This window comes from Fukomys damarensis, unplaced genomic scaffold (assembly GCF_012274545.1).
Source record: "Fukomys damarensis isolate Sample0158 unplaced genomic scaffold, DMR_v1.0_HiC HiC_scaffold_21, whole genome shotgun sequence".
NCBI classification, from domain to species: domain Eukaryota; kingdom Metazoa; phylum Chordata; class Mammalia; order Rodentia; family Bathyergidae; genus Fukomys; species Fukomys damarensis.
In genome coordinates this window covers 35780275-35805375 of record NW_022900933.1, presented here as the reverse complement: position 1 = coordinate 35805375, position 25101 = coordinate 35780275, and positions in this window count along the sequence as shown.

The following is a 25101-nucleotide window of genomic DNA, read 5'->3' as shown; positions in this document are numbered from 1 at the left end:
GTAACTGTATTTCTTTTCATATTTCCCTGTCCTCTGCTCTTAAATTTTTTCCTCCCATCTGCTTGCTGCATTCATAAGCCCACTTGTGTGCTAACTTTCACTCAAGGAAATCTGGGGTCCAAAGCATCAAGTTATTAATTCAAGAACTGTTGTGTAGGAGCAGGCTCTGGAGAGCAGGTTCTGAAAGCCTTCAGGGAAATAGCGGTGGGAGGAATGAATGGAAAGTGAGACTTGAGCTACAGTATACATCTAGATGTCTCCCGTGCTCATAGTTGGGGCTTGGGTAGCGATTAGATCTTGGGGTGATACTGGATTATTCCAATGATGAGTCCATAGCTGACTTCTTGTTAGGGGGTGGGATCTGGTGGGAGGTGGTGGGTCACTGTGTGTGGCCTGGAAGGCTGTCTCCATCTTCCTCCCTTGATCCCTCTCTCTGCTTCCTACCTGCCATTCCATGGACTGTTGCTCCTTGTCATGTGCCTCTGCTATGCTGCCCTGCCTTGGAGCCAGCTGGCTATGGACAGAAACCTGTACAAACTGTGATCCAGAATAAACCTTTCTTCCTTGTGGATGTCTGAGATTGTGTCTCAGCATTGAGAAAGTAACTAAGACATCCTGCTCAAGCCCAGATCTCTAGAAGTTTCCTTTCAAGTAAATGAAATTACATCTACATAATGATTACAATTAGGGATAAACTGGCAACAGTCACAACAGAAAGGTGATAGAATTTCTGGGAAGTCTCACAAATCACTCTCCACTGTGGAGTCATGATAGTCTTTGAGGCTTTGGACCTGAGCTTTGTTAGAGCTCAGAAAACAACACTCTGCAAACTGGGTGTGGTGATACAGTATAATCTCAGCACTCAGAAGTCTGAGGCAGGAGGATTGCTACAAGTTTGAGGCCAGCCTGAACTATACATTGAGTTCAAGGCCATCCCTGAACCGCACAGTGAGATCCTGTTTTAAAAAATAAGAAAATGAATGACACCTAGGAATATGGTGCTTTGGTGTTCTGAGTCCTTTAAACTGAAAGACAATGCGAGGGGTTCAGAAGCAAAGTCTCCTGACCTTCTCCCATCCTTCTCTCTCTCAGCCCCTTTTTCTCTCCCTAAAGCCATTGATAGAAGTCAGAATTCCTCTTTCTCAAGGCAGGTGATAGAAACTAGATATACTACTCTATCTTTTTCCCTGCCTTTCCAGGTGGGAGCTGGCTATAAAGGAAACTTGTGTGCTTTGGTTTCTAAGTGAGAAATAAGGCTGGCAGATAGCTGAGAATTTAACAAGATGATGCAAGCAAAGGCTTAGTCCAGTACCTGGTCTGCTACAAGTGCCAGTTCCTGGGACCTCTGCTGGAACTGTGGGTGAGGCAGGTGTGTAGGAGAAAGCTCAGAGCCACTGCCAGCATCTCTCCTGCACGAGCTGGCAGAAACCAACATCAGTTCAGGGAAAGATGCACTTAGGGAAGAGGAAAGATGCATTTCAAACATCGTCACCTCATTCCAACTGTACTTGAAGCCTGAGAACATCAGACTTTTCAGTTTTGAAACTCGCTAAATACGCTCTTTTGCTTAAGCCAATTTAAATTGATTTTCTGCTGCTGGTTCCGGAAAGTCTTAGGATAGAAATATTGGAATTCTTCTGATCTTGGATCTTGAATCTTGAGCTCAGCCTGCACATGAGAATTATTCTCAGTACCTGGTACTAGGGTGATCAATGAGCAATGTGAGCTCAACTCAGAAGTTCTGGAGGCAAAGCTGCATTCCGGCTTTTGTGAGTCTGGGCCACTCTCTGCTCTGTCTGCCCTGTCGTCCATAAATATATAGGAGCTGTGAACAAAGAACACAATGGATGTTTAAATTTTTTGTAATTATTACAGGAGAAGACACATTGTCATTAGTCCCCTTCAAAATCCTCCCCCTCACTTTGAATACATGTATTTCATTATTCTTAGAACTTTCTGAAGCAGTTCTGGAAGTTCTCTTTCTTTTTTATCTTTATTAAATTTATTGGTACATATTAGGTATACAATACAGTTACATTTGTCAGTGGGATCTTGTACCTTTACATGATTTAACTTGGTTCTTATTTTTCCCCATACCCCAGACCTCTCCTCAGCCCCTCCACCCTTCCCTGTTTACAAAGACATTGTTTCCATGTTTTTCCTTTTCACATATTTTTTCTTTTCCTTTTTTGCCTTTCGCCTACCCCTCCCACTTCCTCAACTTCTTAAGATTTTTCTTCCTATTACATAATGTCAATTATACATTTTAATCCTTATTTACACTTCTACTTTTTCATACCAGAGAAACTATAAGGTATTTGCACATGTGTAACTTACTAATTTCCCTTAAGAGTATGGCCTCAATGTGTATCCACTTAGCTATATGCCTCTCTAGTTTCTCATTCTTTAAGGCTGAGTAGTATTCCAGAAAGAAATAAAAGCAATAAAGATAGGAAAGGAAGAAGTGAAACTGTAATTATTTGCCGATGGTATGATACTCTACATATAAGACCCAAAGAACTCAGTCAAAAGACGTAAAGACTTCTAGACTTAATTGACAGATTCAGTAGAGTACCTGGATGTAAGGTAAATAGTCAAAAATCAATAGACTTCTTCTACACAAATAACAGTCTCACTGAGAGTCAAATTAGAGAAACAATCCCTTTTACAATAGCATCAAAAAACAAAGAAATATCTAGGAATCAATCTAACAAAGGAGACAAAAGACCTCTACACAAAAACTACACCACTATAAAATAAGAGATTGAAGAGGATATAAGAAAATGGAAAACATCCCTTGTTCCTTGATAGGAAGAAACAACATGAATATGACCATATTTCCAAAACTGCTATACAGATTCAATGCAATCCCTACTGAAATTCCAACAGTTTGTTTCACAGAACTAGAGAAAACAATCCAAAAATTCATTTGGAATCAGAAGAGACCTAGAATAGCAAAAGAAATTCTAGGCAACAGAGACATGGCAGGAGGTATCACAATCCCCAACTTGAAACTATACTACAAAGCCACTGTGATAAAAACAGCAGGGTACTGGCCAAGAAACAGACCCATGAATCAATGGAATAGATTAGAAGATGCAGAAACAACTCCTGGCATATTCAACTACTTCATCTTTGACAAAGTAGACAAACCCTCTCTGGAGGAAAGATAGCCTCTAATAGATGGTGTTGGAAATACTGGATTTCAACTTGTCAAACATTAAAACTAAATTGGTATCTTTCATCATGCACTAAATTTAAATCCAAGTGGATTAAAAATATAAATATTAAAACAGAAATGCTAAACTTTCTGGTAGATAAGTTAGGTAGAACTCTTAACAATATCAGCATAGGAAAAGACTTTATGAACAAATCCTCAGTAGCACTGGAACTAGCACAAAGAATCAACAATTGGGATCTCATCTTTTTAAAAAGCTTCTGCACTGCCAGAGAAATCACAAGCAGATCTGAGAGACAACCCACAATATGGGAAACAAATTTTTACCAGCTGTTCCTCAAAGGTCTACTATCTAGAATATATAAAGAACTCAAAAAAATCATACCCCCCCAAATATAAACACCCGATTCAAAAATGGGTATCTGAAATAAACAGACATTTCTCAGGCAAAGAAGTAAAAGCAGCAAGTAATCATATAAAAAAAAATGTTCCACGTTACTAGTCATTTGAGAGATACAGATGAAAACAACACTAAGATTCTATCTCACCCCAGTAAGAATGGCTGCTATCAAGAAATCAACCAATAACAAATGCTGGTGGGGTTGTGGAGAGATAGGAACCCTTCTTCAATGTTTGTGGGAGTGCAGACTGGTGCAACCACTCTGGAAATCAATGTAGAGATACCTTGAAAAACTAGGATTAGAAGTCTCAATTGACCCAGCTATTCCTCTGCTGGGTATTTTCCCAGAAGAATTAAAAGAATCATACACAGTGATATATGCTCACCCATGTTTATAGCAGCAGTTTGTTATAGCTAAAACTTGGGAAAAGCCCAATCGCCTATCAACTGGAGACTGGATAAACAAGATGTGTTTTTTTTTTTATAAAATGGAAGTCCTCTTTCATGAGGGTCATTGGCTGCACTGTCATGGCTGTCTCAACATCCTGAATCCATCCAAAATGTGATCCAGAAGTAACACTGTGATAGATTCAGTGAGTAAGGTGGACAGGGACACACTGCAATGTTTCTATGAGGCTGTCTTCCCATAGGATGGCACTCAGCAGCAGCATTTGCTGTACTTTTCATTCTGACCTTGTAAAGTCATTCTTCCCACTGTGCCTAATGGAGATATGGCTCTGTCAAGAGATTCCATGTGGCCCAGACTGAGTGAGTGGGGGCGCTTTCATTTCTGTCTTCTTTGTTTGCTGCACACCTTTTGGGTGGTCATAGCTCCTTCCTAAATACAGGTGTGCCCTGTGACCCTTAAGACAGAATTTCAGCATTGACCCTACTAACAGCAGCAAGACTGGGCATCCACCCACTACCACCCTTGGCCCACTAAGATCCTCCTCTTCCTGATCTGCACACCATCTGCAAAAGAAAGGCATTCAGCTGCTGTGCAAGGCCTCTTCTCAGGGCTCAGGGCTTTGGTAGCTCCAAAGCCTCCCTCTTCTCCCTCCAGCACATTTCCACTACCTTGGAAGACTCTTCACCATCTTCCCACATGCCCCTCCAAAGTATCTGTCTGCTCTTTCCTTTAAAATGTGCAAATGACCAGAAAATAAACTAAGAAGCAAGAGGAGAAGAAAAAACAAACAGAAGAGAAGAGAGTACTCTCAAAACTGGGCCCTTTACAGTGTTTTGTGAATAGCCTCCCACTTACGGCTTTCCCCTTGTTTATGGTGTTAGGGTGATAATTCCCCTGGGCAAGCAAGCGATCTGCAATTTCCAAAGTGCCTCCTAAATAATCAGCAATCTAGACGTGCCAGGTAATTAGGACTTTCCATGCGCTTGTCAGGGTCATCTGTGAAGCTACGGGGCTAGCAGCCTCCTGTCATAGAGAAGCACAGTCCCCGGCTTCCCAGCTGAAATCGCTGTGCCGGGGTTACCATGGAAGCCTGCCCTTGTACATTACCATTATTATCATTTTGTGTTCCCCTAATACTTTCATTGAAAGATAATCATGTTATGAATATTAACTTTTATAGGCTGCATTTGTAACTGCTTATGTGTAAAGAAGCGGCATTTTCTGAAATCAAAATGACACTAATAATTTAGTCAATTTACTTTTTCCCATCTCCGTGTTTACAGTCATATTATTTTGTTACTGCACGATCTGAATTTTGATATAGTCATCCTGGTAATAAGCCTTTTTGTTCTTCATATTTAAAGATTCATTTGTCACCTGAGCAGAGTTGGTTTAAATTCCCTCATTCAATCAATAATTATTGAGAGCCTACTAGGTGCCAGGTGCTAATTTTAACAGGTTATAGAGGACAGTGAGGGAGGTGTACTTATAAACCACAAATTTACAAATTAGAAATGATGTCACACAGGGAATGTAGAAAAATGCAAGAGTCTTTGGGGGACTTAATGGGAACATTGAGGTTTAGGGGATATTTTCTGAATTGTAAAGTTTGAGGAAATGAGAGGTAGGAAAGAAAAATATAAATAAAAGACAGATTATCTGTCTAATGTTTATCAAGAGACAGGAAACTGTCACACCCATTAGTGCGGTCACTGTAATAAATAACAACAAAGAACTCCACAAAAATACAGAAAATAACCAGAGATGACAGGATATGGAGAAATTGGAACTTCTGAATATTGCTAGTGGGAATGTGAAATAGAACAGGTGACCTGTGTTATATGGTGTCTCCTCAAAATATTAAGCAGACTCACTGGACAATCCAGCCAGTGGTGACATCCAAAAATGAAATATAAAAGCAAGGACTCAAGTAGACGCTTGCACACCTCTGTCCACAACAGCATTATCCACATAGACAGAGGGGTTGCAACTGAAGTGTACACCAACGGATGGGTGGATGGGGTGGGTGAGTAAATGGATGGGTGGATAGATGGATGAATGGGTGGATGGATGCATGGATGGATGGATGGGTGGATGGATGGGTGGGTGGATGGATGGGTGGGTGGATGAAGTATGGTGTAGACCTGCATGGGGCAGTATTATTCAACCTTGGAGAGGAAGCATTCTGACATCTTCTATAACATCCATGACCCTTGAGGATATTCGGTCAAGTGAAATAAGCCAGGACTAAGGGACAAATCCTGAATGGCCTCTCTGTATCTGAGGCATCTGGAGTAGTCAGGCTCATACAGACAGCAGGAGAATGCCAGCTGCCAGGGTGGCCAGAGGGAGCATGGAGAGTTAAGGGCTTCAATTCCGGAAGAGGGTAAACCCAGCACTCTGGGAGGCTGAGGCAAGAGTGTTGCAAGTTCAAGCCCAGCCTGGTCAATTTAAGGACATGCTATTTCAAAATTTAAAAAACTAAAAAGTGCTGAGGAAGTAGCTCAATGGGGGAAAGATGAAAACATTCTAGAGATGCACGGTCATGATGGTCATAACACAATGTGCAGGCACACTTGAGAACAATGAGTTCTGTGCTGTGTATTTGATCACCATTATAATTACAAAAGGTGCAGAAAGCCTTACCATTCCTCCCAACTCCAAGCCCAATTAGTACAGTCTAACTCCCTGTCCATTTTCCACGATGCCTTCTTTCTGAGAGCTGCATGGTTGTGAGTAGGTTTTATTTGTAAATACAATTAAAAATCCAACCACAAAATGCCATCATGCAAGGGGGAAATGTTCTGGCTCTGAGACGGAGTGCTGTCATTCCCATTAACAGTAATGAGAGTCCCATGGCTAAACCTCTGCTCGTCATGAGCAAAATTTACCCCCTAGAGTTTGCAGATGGAAAAAAAAAAAGATTATCTTATGTACAAACAGAAAACAGAAAATAAAGTCAAGAATGGTAATCTGACCACAAGATGCCACAGGGCAATTAACAGGCAACCTGGTGAGGGCTGGTTGTGAAGAGAGAGCCAAGATGTAGCCCCATCCTGGCCCCCAGAGTTTTGTTATTGCCGTTGTTTGTTTTTTAGTTTGAAACAGAATCTCATTAATACAATAAATTGCCCTGACTGGACTCCAGCTTACAATTCTCCTGCCTCAGCCTCCCAGAATACCAGATTACAGGTGAGCTCCCCAGAGCTTTTGCACCAGTTGAGACAGTGGCCCCTTGGTGGCCCTGGGTCAGAAGTCCCGGTGATGGCTCTGATATCTGTTTCTCAACCTAAAAGACCCTACAGGGATGGATGAGAATACAGATAGAACGGTACTTCCCATGCAATCCAAAAATGCCCAAGTTGCTTCCTGTGAGTTTCCATGGAGGTTTTTAAGAGTCCGATCGCATTCTCATAATTAAAGACTTAAGTTCCTAATTCCCTCTTCGCTTTGTCTGAATTTCCCCTGGAGCCTTTGTCATGTTCTATGTTGTTAAGAAATGTAATCAAATTAATGTCAGGAAAAGGGGCTTTAATAAAAGGCACTTCTCTCCTCTTTTTTCTGTGTTTCTTTCTCTCTCCATCTATCTGTCTGTCTGTCTTTCTCTCCTGCGTGTCCTCCTCTCTTCTTATCTCTCCATCATTCTCTCTATAGCTTCTCCATGGTGTTTCATGGACTCTCACACTTGCTCTTTTCTACACCGCTCCAATTTCTAGGTTCTTCCCTCAGATGACATCCTAATCCCTCTGCTTCTTTGCCCAGGTTAGTGGATAAAATGTCTCCTCCACTTCCAGTGCCACTGGGACCTGACCAGCTACATCACTGCCAGTGGCTTGGAAGGACATCCTGTAGGGCCACCACTTTGCCAATGGACGGGGTGTGTGCTAGCCAAGATTTGCCTTCTCTTCCACAAGCTATGGTGAAGTTAGGGGAAGGAGAAAAATTATACAACTTGCTATGTCCATTTGTGAAATGGAATGAGAATGGTTCTCTGACAAGGGTGTGTGAGCACAGTGGCAAAACAACCAAGTAACCAACCATGCAACCAATCAATCAATCAACCACAGTGTCTGGGCTCAATTCAGAGCCACAGCTAAGAGGAGTCCATAGTCAAGATGCCATCAAGGTCACCACAAGGTCAAGCTACTCCATGGCAATACAGAAACAATGCGTGGTCTTTTCACTTTATTGACATTTACACTGAGTATGTAAAAGCTATGGTGAAGACAAGGAAATGCAGCACATACATACAGTGGGATAACATTTGGCTATAAAAAGGATGAAGTCCTGTTACCTGCAACAACATGGATGAATGTGGTGAACGCTGTTAAGTAAGAAAAACCAGACACAAAAAGTCGAGTGTCACATGATCTCATTCATGTGATTGAATATAAAAAGTTGATCTCATAGAAATAGAGTAACAGAGTGGTAACCAGAGGTTAGAGACGAAAGGACAGAGAGGCACAGGTGGAGGGATTGATGAAGGAGTCCAAACTCACAGTGAGAAAGAGAGAATGAGTTTTGGTGTGTTGTTACACAGTGGGTCTACTAGAACTAATAATAATTTACATTTCAAGAAGCTAGGAAAGGGCTGGGGATTTAGCTCAGTGGTTTGGTGGCCTGCCTTGAAAGTTCAATCCCTGGTACCAAAAAAATAAAAAAATAAAAAAGAAGCTAGGAAAAAACCTGGAATGTTACTGCCAGAAAAAATTAGTGAGGTGATGATAAATGTCTGAGGAGATAGATATGCTAATTATCCGGCTTTGTTCTTAGTATAACATGTACATGCATTGAAACATTATACTGAACTCCACACACATGTAGATTATTATGTGTCAATAACAAATTTTAAAAATATACTTATCAGGTGAAGCCACTAATACCTTAATATGAACTGAGGCTGCAGCATGAACTCTCCTCATTGGCATCATGTTCTCTGCCACCATGCCCCTGACATTAAAACAGTGCCACTTTCATGAAAGTGTGTAACACAATGGGATGAAACTCAGAGAGTGATTCTGTCCCACCCAATGCAAGGTGCTTGTCTTGAGGCACACAAGTGGGAAACTGACTGCTTGAGTTGCTAGCTAAACTAGCCAGTTTTTTTTTTCATGCAACAAAATTTTCACCTAAATAAGTACCTGATAGAGAAACAGTGGTCATTCAGAGTTGAATACTTGGCAGGCATTTTTCCCAGAAATGAACAAAATAAGCTTGTTATACAAAGAAGACAACTCCCAACAGGTTTCAAATTAAAATAAATACCCACTAGGATGAACTTCATGGATCACTGAAACTTGCAAAATTTTCTGATGAGATTGCTAGTCCATTATTAATGTGCTTTTTTAAATATTCTATAATTAAATGTATAAACATTTGGAAGATTAGAGTGTGATTCAGTGACTTAACATTTACCAGAAGCCCAATGTACAGTGTTACAAAAGTCACCAGTGTATTATCCATCCTAGTCACACCCTGACAGACCAGTATAATGCCAAAGAAAAATATCCAAGATTATCTGAAAAGATTATTTTATATCAAAAAGGCCATGGACGGAATAACTGGGAAAATCCAAGTACAGCCCTTAGTTTGGTCAAAAGTCAGCTTCTTAGGACTGATCAATGTGCATGGTTTCAAAAGAGGTAAGTCCTAAAGGAAGCAAATGGGAAGATATCAGGGACCCCTCCACAGTGGTGCCTCGGTTTACAAATTTATTATTTGGGGGAAGATGGCCAAGTTTGTGTTGTTGTGGGGGAGATGGCTATGGTAGTGTTTGTCACCTGATGAGGAGTTGCAAACAAATGCAAAATCCTACCAAAAGCTTTTGTTTGAGAGCCAAATTGTTTGCAAACAGCCACGCTTGTGAACCAAGGTATTATGGTACTCTCCTTGCAACTCTTCCACCAGTCTATGTAGATCAAGTATGAAGTTGAAAAAATATCAATCACAAGAAACAGCAATGGGTTCCCATGTCCTTCAGAGAAAAAGCCTCCTGTGTTCTGCCACTCCATTCTGACCCAAATGGCCTTCTCTCCAACAGCCCCCTCAACTGTCCTTACCTGGCCTCCTTCCTGCTTTGGAAGCTGCTCCTGTCTGAGGCTCATGCCCTGGCATTTGGCCCTGCCTGCCACACTCCCTCCAAGTATCTCCTTGGCCAACAGCTTTGCTTCTTTCCACTCTGCTCAAAGGTGCCCTCTTTGATACGGCCTCACCTGACCACTCTACTTAGACTGAAACCACCTGTTCCTCCCCACTAGTTTCAGTCTTTCTTACTCTGCTCTCCCTCTTTTCTCCATGGCAGGCCTCTCCTTCCAGTGCCCATGTCATTTCCTTACTTCTTCTGGTTCATATTCATTACCTGTCTGCAGTCTGATGAAGGACATCTGTGTGGTGTTCATGCTCATGTCCACACTGCCTGGTGCCTGGGCTCAGTCAACTGTCCAATGGGTAAGTTTGCCCACATCATTCTAGCATTTAGCTTGCCTTGTTTCATGTCAACACATCTCTGGCTGGGAGTTCATCAAGGGATGGGAGGTGTACACATTTTCCTGCAGAGGAGCCAAGGGAGAAAGTCCCAAACAGCTCCCTAGAGCTGGACCTAAGAGCTGAGTTCCAGCCTATCAGCACAGGCATGGCAATGAGGATCCCTGCTCCATCCAGTGGCTCTATGGGTCCACAGAAACAGAGGTACAAGAGGAAGCCCATGGTCAAGGCAATATGTAAGCCAAGTTGAAAGCAATAGATTTAGGAAGGCTCTTTCCTAAGCACCTTCAAAATTTCCAGAGGGTTTTTCTTATGGGGTAGGTATTACAATGAAAAAAGAGCCAGGCATGATAAAAGATGCATGGGTAAAGACAGCTATTAAAGCAAGTATGATTGATTTCATAACATTCCAAGGTAGCACTCTCCAACTCCAGCTCCAGCCACCCCTTAACTGAAACCTCTCTAATTTGCATAGGTAATTGACAGCTTGTTAACAGTTTCATTAAGAACACTGAAAACCGCTGACACCCATAAAGCTGTGCCTAAATGGAAAGAATCTGTGAATCTCTATATTGAGAATTCAATCAGATCTCAGACTACAGGTCAGAAAACAAGGGAAAAGTAGGGACATCAAACAATTTAAAAAACAAAATGAAACCAAAAAAAAATCCTTTACCCAGCAGTCTCATGGTCCAAGAGTAATAAACCCAAACCTAGCCAGTATGGTTCTTAAGATTCTGCTCTAATCGACATGATGATATGACTTCCAGTGTAATGTAAATATGTAACGGCAGATCATTTCCAGTTTCTGAAAAACACCCATTAAGCTGCTTAGGCAGTTTTAAAATTTGTTCTTAAGATTCACCTTTTTCATAAACACAAGTCATTTAGACACCGCCATCTAATATTCTGCAAGTTAGAAAAATGTAAAGTGTGATTTGATTTTAGCCTATAAAAAGGAGATAAGCTTCCTGATTTGCACACAGTTGCTATCAATAAATTTGGAGGCTGCAGGTTTTTTAAAAGAACACTTGAATATAAATAGTGCAAATAATTCTTATATCAGCAAATCTCTTCTGAGCATCAGATGCCGATACAGAATCCTTCTTTGGCAAACTGTTCCTACTGGATGGAATAGGAAGTTTGAAAGCATGTGCAGCTCTGCTGGATTCTGTGTCTTACCCATGTCACTTATGATCAAACAAGGGCCCAGATACCACAGAACCTGCAGGTTATTTTCCCTCTTCCTGCCTGGGTCTCCTGTAGGCAAGTACGCAGCACGTAAGGACTAGGGTATGGACCAGGAAACAAAGCTTTCAGTGCAGTCCTTGTGATTCCAAACCATCCTGGTGTTGGCAACGAGTCTGGTCCACCATGTTTGCCAGCATTGGCCGACTTAGCAAAACCCACTGGCCACCAGGGGACCCTCACCTGGTCTGTGCACACAACCTCTATCTTCTCTTTGCAGTCTTTCTACTTCATCCAGTCAGATTCTTCCCGCAACACAGTGGGGCCAACTGGGTGGAAGAGCATGAAATTAGGATGTAGGGAGATCCCAAGAGAGCTATGAGGGCCCTGGTTTCACCACTCTCCAGCAGAGTGGCCCACCTGGACTAGATATTTAATCTACTAAGGCATTGGCTCCTTCCCCCTGTAAAATCAGAGTGACAGTATCTGTGCAGAAACCTGAGGGATAATGTATACTTAGAAATCCTGGGGTTGCCTATTGACATCAAGCCTCAAGACAAGTTTAGGAGTAAGAATCGGTCACCATCTCAAAGATCTCAGTATAAAGCCCATACCGGAGACATCGATTGCTTGGTTCCTTGGGATACTCTAACCTAAGGAAAGTCATGCTGGAGATGGAACAAGGACCTCACAGAAGCAGGTAGACTGAACAAAACACAGTTTTGATCTCCAGTGTCTAAACTAGAAATTCAAACAGACTCATAGCTCTGCTGGAATCTGCAGCTGAAAATCTCCATCGTAACAAGAGCTTGGAGATGCACATGCCCACCCTGAGATGTCTTCCCCAGTGTCATTCTGCTGAGGTTTCTCGATAGACTTTGCCACTGTTTTGAATGAGCCTGTCCACCAGCAGTGTTTGATTTAAAGGCAGTACAATTTGTGCAGTACTGATGATAGCAGTAGCAAATAAATAAATAAAGTTTTCTTTTTATTTTAAGTTCATAACAAAGATAATTTCTACACAAGTTGGCCAGGAGATACATTATGTTTGGGCTTGTAGATATTATCTGAAAGATTTTTTAAAATTATTTGCATTCATCTAAAAACTGAAAGATGCCACAAAATTGCAAGCCCTTTTTTCTGGGAGTACAGAAAGATGAGGCAGTGTTCTTAGATGGCAACAGTGTGTTGGAGTCAGAAGGGCTTGGGTCACACAGTGTGGCAAGAAGCATCAGCCACGGTACTCACACAGGCAGCCAAATTTAGGGCATTCCAAAGGCCAGCTACTGTTGAGCAGCTCCTGAGCGCTAATTCCCTGAGTCCTCCACCAACTTAGAAGTCAGCCTCAATGGGACTACTTCACAAAGAAGGAAACTAAAACACAAGGAGTTTAGGGAACTTTTCCAAAATCGCACAGCCCAGCGCAAGGTGAGACGCCTGGGGACCAAACCAGTGTCTTGGAAGAAGCTGGAATCTTTCTTTTCTTCCACATTCTCTTTCCATCTCTTGCCTATGAATCCCATCCCACTCTTCTGTGAACCTCTTTAATGAGTTCAGTAAATGCCTCTCAACATAAAACAAAGATATAAATTGCTTCCTTTTCCCCCCTTCTAATGCACTTTTCTGGTTTCAGAAGTAGCAAGTTCCTTCAAGGGCCTCAGTTTTCTTCCATCGCCTGTAGAGAGCTTCTCACAGACAGCAAATAATGGTAAGCCCAACCAATAATGGGTGGAGAGGATCCTTATCTTCTGTTAAACTGTATTAGTGGTCAGCTAAATTAAACCCAGGGAACCACTGTCCTGGCAGGAAGACTGAGAAGAGAGCTATGAAAAGAGCCGAGAGAAAGAGCTTCATGTGCTGGCCAAATACTGTGCCCAGGAACCCTCACAAACTCAGCAAAGTGGGCAAAAGAAGTAGAAGCCAGGAGAAGAGTTCAGTCTGAGGTCAGCCTGAGCATCCAACAGGATCTGGGTGAAAATGCAAATTCCTGGCCCCACCCCTGATGTGCAGAATAAGCGTGCTAGGAGGTGGGGCCCAGCAACCAATGTCTCCGTGATCTAGCCAGGTGGTTATTGAATACACTGAAGCTTGAAGATCACTGGCTGCACACTAATAGCACCAGGGAAACTTTGGCAAACACCAACGCTTGACTTGGCAAATAAAAATACAGGGTGCCTAGTTAAATTTCATTTTGAGATAAATAACAAGTCGTTTTGCGTGTAAGTTTAGTTGAACACTTTTTTGGATCCTGCACCTTGAGCCCAATTCTGCCCTCACGGATTCTCGTTGCTTGGTCCTGATGATGGCCCCCTGCATTGGAGCAGTGAAAGCTCTTGTGTAGCCAAGATTGAAAAAGCCTGAGAAGCAGACCTGTTTCTACTAGGAAGCTTTCTATGGTCACTGCCTCACTGGGACTCTACTCTGGGGTGGGGGACAAGGTGGCAATGGAGAAAATCAGCCTTACTAGAATGGATCAAGTGGAATTTATGCACGTAGTCTTGGACCATTGTCTGTGGGATCCCTGATGATGATAGCTTGTGGCTTCTTTATTCTGAAGTTGTGTATACATCGCCAACATCTTTAAGGATATAGCGAATAAACCCTACTTTACAAATGAAGGTCATCAGGTGTGAGCCAAAGGGGCTCTGGATAAGAAATGGTGAGTCTTGCGGGGAGAAATGTGGACAGTCCTGAAGAGCACTGTGGCTTGGAATTTGGGGCTTTGGTTTTGGTTTGTTTTCCTGATGCTAAATTACTCGGAAGCTTGAGTTCATGAAACAACTTGCTGCGGACATTTCAGACACCCAGATCCTCTTGATTGGTGTTACCTTCCTTGTGACTCTTGTTCCCAATGTTTCGGAGATCCTAGAGGGCAGGGGAGAAAAGCCTAGGTTTGGAGATGCTCAGGACACAAAAGGGCTGGCCATATTCCCAAAGGCAGAGGTGGCTGTTTTGCACAAAGTCTCCACCTCTCAGCTCCTCCAATGGCCAGAACACAGTACAAGGTGAAGGTTCTCCTTCCCTGGATCATGAACTCACCCAAAGGAATTGTTCAGTTTAAGAACATCAGGAGCTTATTCTCTTCTGAGGACTGAGTATTTTTTTCACTTGGCACAATAGCCTACACCATTAAAGATTGTAGAATGAAAATTCCATCTTGGAACAATCACAATAGGGTTTTATCAGTTGAATTGAGGAAAATTAGTGGTCCCCAGGGACCTTTATATATATGAGGATCTAGTGATAGCTTGGATCTTTTCATTTTCAATTATTTGTGTCATATTCCTTTTACTCTCTCCTTTAATTTCTTTAAATACAAATTCATTTATCTGTCATCCATTTCAGAGTGTTCTATTATTTCCACTTCTTGTGGCACCAGACTCTGGCTTGGTGTGTCTGATAACTTCCCTTCTATTTTCTTCTCTCCTGGTGCAGTTTCTAAATTTTTATTGAATTTATTATTCCAAAGAAGTTTGGTTTGGTTTTAAATCTATGCGTCTCTCATGGCCCACTTGGGAATCTGGTCCTAAAGTGTTGCTTTGTATTTTTTGTTACAGAGACTGAAAATCTATACTTTATTCTTTTGACTTAGGATACCCACACTGCAAGTTCAATGTAAACTTGATACATCTCAAGCCAGCTTGTACATCTAATTTCTCAAGAGAAACTTTTTCTCAGAGGCCAAGGTCAATGGCAAGTTTCTTTGCAGTATCTACTGGTGTTTTAGATCTTTGGAAGCTGTTTGTTTGTGCACACATCATTCTGGTTCTCATCACATATGGATTCAAAACTACATCTTCATTTCCAATGTAAGTCATAAATCTCCAGACCCTAAGATGTATAATCTCTGCCCTTGTAAGATGCTATGATACCAGCAAACGGATTCATTTCAAGCACCTGGCTTCCTTTTGCGCACACTTTTGTATCTTTAAATACTGTATTTTCTAGTATTTCTAAGTATTTGTATCATAAAAATGAGGCTCACTAGCTCAGTCTGCCTGTTGTTAAGATCTGAAGCATAAAAGTTATTTTTGCAGCCAAAGAGCCAGAGAGTATGACTTCTTTCCAGTCCACTCAGAAATATTTGGCAGGAAAACAAAGGATATAAAGGAAGAGTCTGAGTTTAGATCAATAAGATTTAAAGAACTATGGCCATGATGTTGCAGAGCTGCTTAAAAGTAACTCACAAAAACTAAAGCAAGAACAAGGTAACTCCAACTGGGTCTGGGCATTTTGTAGATATAATGGTGACAACTGATCAAAAGCCATTGCTGATCAACAAACTATCCAAAAAGTTTGTGGCTTAAAACAGCAATCACCTATTTTTCATTTCTTTAATTTTAATTTTTATTAGTATATTTGTAGTACACAATGACTACATTCATTTTGGGATGTTGGTGCATACACATATCACATCTTAATTCTTTCAACCTCCTCTTCCCCTCTCCCTCCATCACGATGTCTTAGCCACATGCTTGGATAGGGCTCAGCTGGGTGGCTCTCCTGCTGTGCATGATACTGACAGAGATCATTCAGTGGTATCCAACTGGTGGAGGAGATGGTCGGAAGGGCCCCACATGGCACTGGTCCCATAGCTGACACACTGTCTTGGTAGTGTAGTTGAGATTGTTTTCCAGAATGCCAGCATGTGACACCTCTATCTTGGTAGTGCCAAGAGAGTCAGACTTCTCACGTGCTCAGGCCTTCAAGAGAAAGTTCCATGGAACAGAAAGTTGATAGGAAGTGCCTCTTGATAGGAAGAAGATCTATACATTGTTTATCTCCTATCATAAAGCAGGGTACATGGGCTCTAAATCCAGGTAGAAGTACAGGGAAACCAAAGTAGTTTCCTTCTCACTCACTGGCTCCAATATACTCCCCCAGCTTCCATTTCCCCATCTGAAAAAGGAAAATATTAACATGGAATCTAATTGAAATGTTTGCAGTTGCAAGTAATGGAAACTGGTATTTGTACCTATTTAAGTAAATAGGGCTTTATTTTTCTCACCTAAGATGACCAGCACCAGGTAGCCCTTGGTTAATGCAGTGACAACCATACCTGCACAACTAGTGCCTTCTCTGTTTCCACTTGACCATCCTTGATATTTTGGAACATCATTTAATAGCTGTAAGATGGGATGAATATTCCAGAATCATAACCCTCTCCAAGGCAGAAAGAAGAGGAAGAGCTGCCCCATCTGGGTGAGCCTTCTATTATCTTTCTGAAAGACTCCTAGCAGACTTCTATCTCATTAGACAGAACCTTATTACTCCTTCAGCTAAGGAGCCTTGGGAAAATTAATTTTAAACTACACCCATTTCTGCCACTGCAAAATAGATTTCGTCTGACAAAAAAGAAAGGGGGACAAGATAATAAAAAGAAAATGAGTGGTATCTGCCTCAAAGTCATGCTAACTGGCCAAATATGTATACACTTCCTGATACATTGCATGAGTCATAGCTTAAAAATTAAGAACCAGAGAAAAGATGATAATGAAGATGGCAATGATTTGTTTGGTTCTCATTTTGATCTACCAAGAATGTAGATGTTTTACTATAAGAACACATTAAATTAAAAAATCTAACCTATAAATAAGAGTCATGCATCACAACACTGAGCATTAGAATAAAGCAACCCTTTTAAAGCTGTTTGAAGAGAAAAGGATTAAAACTTTAGCTTGAGTAACTGTAGTGGGAGGACATTTGGTCCATAGTTACGAAGACTTTGCTACACAAAAAACAAAGGGGTCACCCAAGAACAAACTAATGTACAGCATATTTCTTTAAAAAAATAAAAGAAGGAATAACAGAAGAGGACCAGCATCTCATAGATTTTTTTAAATGAATATTTAAAAAAATCTATGAACATCTGGAACATTTGGATTGGACTAGAGCAGAGATAATTCCCCGAGACAAAATTCTTAATAAGATGATATTAGAAATGAATTTCAGAATCCCACTGTATATGATTTATGGCTTGAGATATATAATTATGCTTAAATTAAGTGCCCACCAAGTTCCAAATCGAGTACATCCTATGAATTCAATTACTAGAACACAGTTGTTTTGTGATGTTCGGTACAACCCATATTTACCAAATCATCCACTGCCGTGTGAGCAATGACAACAAAAGGGTTTCCATTCTACAAAGCCAGCAGATCTGCCTGTAAATGTGACCTGCAGTAGGGGTGGCTGAATAAAACAAAGCATAGTTTACATCATCCCAAGGGCACTTCAACTTTCAGCACTGAGACTTTCTCACTGGTTACCCTACTTATGCTTCCCTGATATTTTTTGAAAAGTGAATTTCTTACAATCAAACTATACTGGTGTGTGGTATGGCCAACTTTACACATTTATGGCTGAAAGTCTATCTATGATTGCTTCCTAGACAGAAGTTAACTATCTTAGACTTTGAATGGTGTAAACTATTTTTTATACATTTTCTGGGATTGGGTTTCCCAATGTATAATCCAAACACCTGCTTAGGATGCCTCCTTTCAATGGTCAAAAGCAATTTTGGGGAGAACTTGATATTCCAAAACCACATCCGATTTATTATGTTGGCCATTTCTGCTGCTCAGATTGCATAAGAACTTTAGTTTGGAATACAAGTGAAAGTGGGACCTGATTGTTTTTAGTATTAACAGTCTGAATATCCTGGGGCCTCAAGGCTAAAGGCCACAACACACCCACTAAAGTCACAGAGAAAAACAGCAAGGTGGTCACTGAGGCTGCCTTCACCCTGCCTCCACCTTCCTGCACTGCAAAGCCTCTGGGACAGCCCTCAGCAGTCCTTGGGCTTTAGGTTGTCCTGCTGTTAGCAGGACAGCAAAAGGGAATTCCAGGGAAAGCAGAGAAAGGGCCTCTGCAAACCAGGGCAGCCATGTCCCCTTCCTGGAAGGATAGAGCTGCCCACCAGCTCTCCACTGCCCACCACGGAGCTCCAGGTATCAGCCCTGAAAAAATCTGACCCCTGAGAGAAAGAGCGCATGTACAAATGTGAGTGTGCACATGTGGGCACACACACACACACACACACACACACACATACACACACACACACACTCACACTCTGGGAAGGCCATTAATTCAATTCCTCCTCTACCAAACATTGTGACAGACCGCTTCTCTCTTCCCTCTCGCGCCAGCCTCTCCCCATCTCTCCCCCTTCACAGCCCCTAGTTTTATTAGTATTATTATTCTCTTAAGTGGCACATGTAGTACCACTTCCTGCTCCATCAGGCCCTGCCGTCAGCGACGGAAGCTCGCTCTCCTCGCAGTGACATCTGTCTTGGTGGCAGCCACCTCAGGCGGTTCTCTTGGCAGCCTCCGCACTGCCACCAGGCCTGTCGGGTGGCTCTGCGGCTGACGGGCTGTCACAGCCACCTCGTCTTGCTGGCTGCCATTTTCTTTTGATTTACCTTTTGATTCGGAGGCATTTGCCTGCTTTCATCACTTAGTGGACAAAGTCCCCAGCAAGTCCCCCATGGCTGCCTTCTGTGTAGACAGCCAGGAAAGAGGTAGATCCCTGTGCGACTTGGCTTTGAGGTGTAAATGGGAGCCTGACTGTCCCATGCCAGGCACAGTCCAGCAGCGGGTGTGGATTGTCGCTTGCCAGCCTCCCCACAGCTGCTGTTGTGTCTCCCCTCTCTTGGGCTCAGAAGCCACTTGCCAATGGCAAAGTCCCCGTGTCAATTACGAGTCTGTGAATCACCCAATTCGGTGACGTGGTGACTCAGGGTTCAGATGCACTGAGTTCTTCTTCCCCTGGCTGGGCATGAGAGCTCATTAAAGTAACCTCGCTCCTCTCCCTCAGATGCTCTGCCTTTGTACCCATCCCAGTGCAACCACTCAGATTGCAAGTCTCGTTCCCAGGCAGGCGGCTGGAAGGAAGTGAAGACAGGGTTAAATTGCTAATCGAGGTTTCGTGAGGTCTGCCAGAGCCGAGTCTCCAACACTTACATCTGTTCAACAATTATTACAGCATTTTTGTCATAAAAAATTCAACACCCTGAGTGTCGTGCTAGCAAAACCTGAGAATTTATGCAGTGAATAGAATAGCTAATTTCTCTGAGGAAATGCAGGGGGAAAATTACAGATTTTACTTAAATTCCAAACACCAGTGTGCACACATCTGATGCCCTCCCCAGGCTCTTTTTTTTTTTTTTTATCATAATGCCGGACTGAAGTAGGACTTGCCTTCTACTGTGAAGCAGACGGGCTTTCAGTGCCCACTCTGAACTTCCAGGGGCCACATTGTAAAAGCCCCAAGCAGGTCCAGGTAGCCACCCCATGACACCTCTGGAGGACCTCTGCCCTGATTACATACTCCCATGCCTGGTGTGGAATCAGAGCCCAGCTCTGGAGTGAGGCTGGTGTTATCACTTTGCATTTTTAACACTCCCTTCTTCCAGTTTGCCCCATGCCCTTCCTCAACTCCTTGGAGAAAGCAGAAGCACTAGAGAAGGGTCTCAACAGCACGGAGGCTCTTTACATCCCTTGGTTCTTGCTGATGCTGTTTGATGCTTTGAGGGCACCTCTTTACCCGTATGGGTCTGGAAGATGGAATTTATGCTAAAACTAAAGCTGTGTCACTAGGATGCCAGCAGAGGGGAACAATATGCCACAGGCAACCATCATCTGCTCTCTAGGGTTGCAGCCCGATTCCCCAGGACCCGGTGTTTGCTACCTTAGTAATCACTGCAAACCAAGCGGGATGAGCCAGAGCTCCTTGCTCTGTCACCATGGTGGCATGGCCAATGTCACGTGACTTCAGAAATTCCACTGTGGAGACAGGATCCTTGCTTCACTTTCTCAATGACTATGGCCCAGTCTCCTGCCTGGTGGCTGCCCCAATCCAGGAGGGGTAAACGCTTTTTCTGCAGTTGCCCCTATCTCTCTGCTAGCTCACCACAGGGCTGGAAAGCCTCGGCCACGAATGGCACACAGCTTAGTGCCACAGCAAAGAGAAGAAGCCGTCTCTGTCGTTTCTGCCTTAATGGAAAACAGGTACAGTTTTCAAATAAGATAAACACAGCAGCCTCTCCCTGTCTGGTGCAAAGCTTTTTCCTTCTCTGCTCCATGCCTTTCTTGAAGGCACAGTGTGCCCGTGGTGGAGACCAGGGAGGCTACAGGATTTCCGGATGTGCAGAGACAGCTGGCCCGGCCAGTGCAAGTGTCAGACAGCATGCAGAACCCCTGCTCTGCAGCCCGGCTGTGCCTGAGGCACTGAGCCCCATGGGAGCAGGGCTGGCCCCACCTGGTTCTCACCGGAACCTCCCTTGCGGCCATGACAGCACAGCCCTGGCACTGCCTCTGGCTCTGTCACGTGGTGAGGCCTCACTGGCTCCTGCGATGGCCCTGCCTGCCTGCCTGACATCCTCTATGTCTGTCCCCGGGCTGGAGAGCTGCGAGGCGGGAGCTGGGCTGCATCCAGAGTCAGAGCTGAGTGACCTCTCACATGTCCTTCCCTCCCCACGAGACAATCGTGAAAACAAGAGGGACACAAGCAGTCACCACACTGCTGTGGAGCTAAGAAGATACAGAGCCCAGGCTCCTATGCCCAGTAATTTATCGAGTTTGAGTTTCAGAGCCACACCGATTCCAGGCCCAGGATGGAATCCCAGGCAGGGCAGACTCGAAGCCTCTTCCCCTCCTCCGGGCCAACCTGCCCCTGGTGCAGCTTTGCTGGTGAGAAACAAGTTCAGCACATGATGCCTAGCAAAAATGGCAACAAAGCAATTAGTTGCATCCATGTGTGGGGACAAACTACACCAAGGTTCCAACTGTCATTCAGAGGAGAGAGGCAATAACAATGAAGAACTTTCTGGAAAGAGCTGGAAATGACCTTGACTGGAAAGAGTTTTCTAAGATAGGGCTTTCCTGCCTTCTCTCTTCTTCCAGAGTGGTGATTGTTTTGCTACATAGCCTGTGAGGAAATAGTCTGGGATCTTCTCAAATGATTGGAAATGGTGCAAAGTTCTGGAACCTCCACACTAATCAGTACTGTTCTCTTCTACTTTGTACGCCAGATCCTGAAGTGCAGGCACTGTGAGACTCCCTTCCTTGTCTAGCCACTACCAGCTAGAGCCACCTCTACCTACAAGAAGATCTCAGCACCACTCTATCCCCTGGCTACATCCAGTGAAGCCTCTGCAGCCCTCAACATCAGCACAAAAGCACCCGTCTTAGTTCCACAGACACTTTGTTTTAGTCACTTGTTAGGCAGGGAGAGTGGCTTAAAGCAGTAATGCCTGTTACTATCCCATAGTTTCATAGGTTGAAAAAGTAGGTACAATTTAGCCCAGTCTCCTGTGTCAAAGTCTTGTGCAGGAGGTAAGCAAGGTCCTACAGCAGCTACAACCTCTGAGTCTTGCCTGGAAAAAGGCTCCCCTTTCAACTCATCCACATAAATTCAGGAAGGACCCAGTAGTTCTCTGAATGTGGCTGCAGATGACCCCCAAAGCCTTGCCAGCCTTGCCTGAGTGCTTCCTGGGGTCTGCTGGAGTACAAGGCAGGGCCAACAGAGCAGCTTATGTGCTCCAACAAGCAAGAGTGCACAAGAGAGGAGCATGCCTGCACACAGGCAGAAGTCACACTTGTGATAATCTAACTGGAGGTGACATCTCATCCTTTTTGTCACTGTATTGGCCAGATGGGTCACTAGGGTTATCCCCTCAACAGAGGAGCTCCCACTGGATGTGAATTCCAGGAGGCTTGGCCCTGGGAACTACCTGGAAAAGCCATGTCTCTCTCATTCCATGCCCATGATGTAGCATGAACAGTTGTCCATGTCATGACCTCAACTAGCCCTTGTCCGGAATCCATTCGGCACCTGGAACCAATTCTTTTATCACCTTATAGGTGGCTTCTAAAGACACTAAATTGTTTCTACAAAGCCTCTATCCTTACCCAAAAAAAATAATGTGCTATAGCATTATTGCCATTGATTGAATCCCTTCTCTAGACCAAATACTGAGTAAGAGCTTTCAACGTTTTACCTCACTCAATCCCTGGAGCTTGCCAGGGTCATAGCATTTGGGAGTGAGTGAGAGTGCAGACCCAGCCTCAATAAAGAGCTAAACATTGGCCTTCACATTGTAAAATCTATGTTTTGTCCACTCAGCCGTGAATTTCTAGAAATAGGTCTGCGACTTTATTTTAGAGGAATTTTGCACTCAGACTAGGCACCCAACCAAACTCAGCCTCATCAGACTCCAGAAAAAGATTCTTACATAAGTTACGTGTGTGGGGCACAGGTCCATGGTAACCCTGTCTTGGGGATTTTCAAGTGGATGATACCATTTTATCCATTCAGTAAAACAATTGTAGAAACACACAAATATACAGACCTGCTGAAGTTAATGTGACTCAAACAGAATCACCATTCAGTGTTCAAGATATAAAGTACTAGCAATACTAGTTTATGCTAATGTGTTTTTGTTAGTATTCTAATCTAAATATGTGATCTTTAGATATGGACAAATGAAACTTTTATAGAATAAATAATCCATATAGCAGTGATTTATACCATAACTTTTAGGCAGAGAGAGAGAGAGAGAGAGAGAGAGAGAGAGAGAGAAATCAAAGTTCTATAGCAAGATCCTAGCATTAGATAGAAGAAACAATAATGAAAGAAACGTCCCTTCCTGGACATTCTCACATTTAATATTTTATTAAATCTTTACAGTTCCTCGAGAATAGCTACTATTTCCCTAACTTGAATACTTAGGAAGAACCTAGTTGAGAGGCAGGGACAACTTTCCCAAAGCCATACAACTAGATGACAAAATCAGCATTCCAATTTAAATCTACTTATTCCAAACCTAATGCTCTTTCCATTAGACTTAGTATCTTATCAAGAGTCACCTTCTAGAAATTTCTATATGATCATGCAATTCTTCCTGATTAAATTGGCCTTCTGTGCTTTCAAAACCAGCATGAATAGGCACCCAAACATCCCAAGCCACAATAGCACAAGATATAAGCCTCTCTGTGACAAGGTGCTCACACTCCACTCTAGAGAGGAGCAAAAAGAGATTGATCAGTCACTCGGGTCTTCACTGAAAAAAGAGCAGCCTGGCTATCAAGCTGGAGGTGGGGGAAATGCCCACATGAACCTTCTGTAGGATCTTCTTTGGCAGCTTGGAAGCTGTGCCCCTGAGTGTCAGTCTGGTGCCAACGCCCACCATTGAGTGCTTTCTGCCAGGTCAGGAACCGCTTGCACACACTCCCAGTTCTTCTAACTGGCATCTCCTCTTCAGAGGAAAGTACAGACACAAGATCTGAGGAAAGCAGAAGCTCTGGAAGGTCCAGGACCCACGCTGGAGCCCTGGATTCTGAAGAGCTCCATTCTGTACACATCAAAGTAAGAATAAGAAGAGTTACAGATCCCTCAAATTATCACAGAACAAGCCCACAAAGACTGGAAGAGGCCAAGCAGAAGTCAGGCAGATCATTTTCTTGTACTATGCCTGAAACCTGGCCACATGCTTTGTGTGAAAATGTGGCTTCTGGATTAAGATCCAAGAGGATAGTTTTGGAAACACTAGGAATCATGGTGACAAGAATGTCATTTGTTAATTTTTTTAAAAAAACATGAATATTAAATAAATCTAAGCATTAAATAAACCATAACCACAGGAAGCATAAAAATTAGAACCAGTGTTATAAAAATGTAGATGAAAGGATACCAGAAGAAACTGAAGAAACTTTAAGGTACATCTATTTTATGTTCTCTTCAAAATACACTGTAGAAATATGCAATATGATAAGAAATTATTTTTAAAATGGCAAGTTTGGGTGAACTCTGAAATCTTAAAAAGGATTTGGAAGAAATTATGAAAGAATCAATAATAGCTCATACTTACTGAAGACTTTATTTTTTTTATTGAGTTTATTGGTACATTTAGGGATACAGTACAGTTACATTCATTGTTGTCAAAATACACTGTAGAAATATGCAATATGATAAGAAATTATTTTTAAAATGGCAAGTTTGGGTGAACTCTGAAATCTTAAAAAGGATTTGGAAGAAATTATGAAAGAATCAATAATAGCTCATACTTACTGAAGACTTTATTTTTTTTATTGAGTTTATTGGTACATTTAGGGATACAGTACAGTTACATTCATTGTTGTGATCATGTACCTCTACATGACAAGTCTTGATTCTCATTTTTTTCCCCTTACCTCTGCCCTCCCTTCACCCCCTCCTCCCCTCCCCATCTACAAACACTTTATTTTCATCTTTTCATTCTCTCACATTTTTTTCTTTTCCCTTTTTGTTCTTCCCCTACGTATCACACCTTCCCTACACCTTTAGCTCCTTTCCTCCCATTTCTAAATGTCAGTAATCTTATTAGAATCTTATGCATTGTTGCAGAATATTCACACCAGGGAAACTATTTGATATTTACACATGTGGGACTTATTTATTTC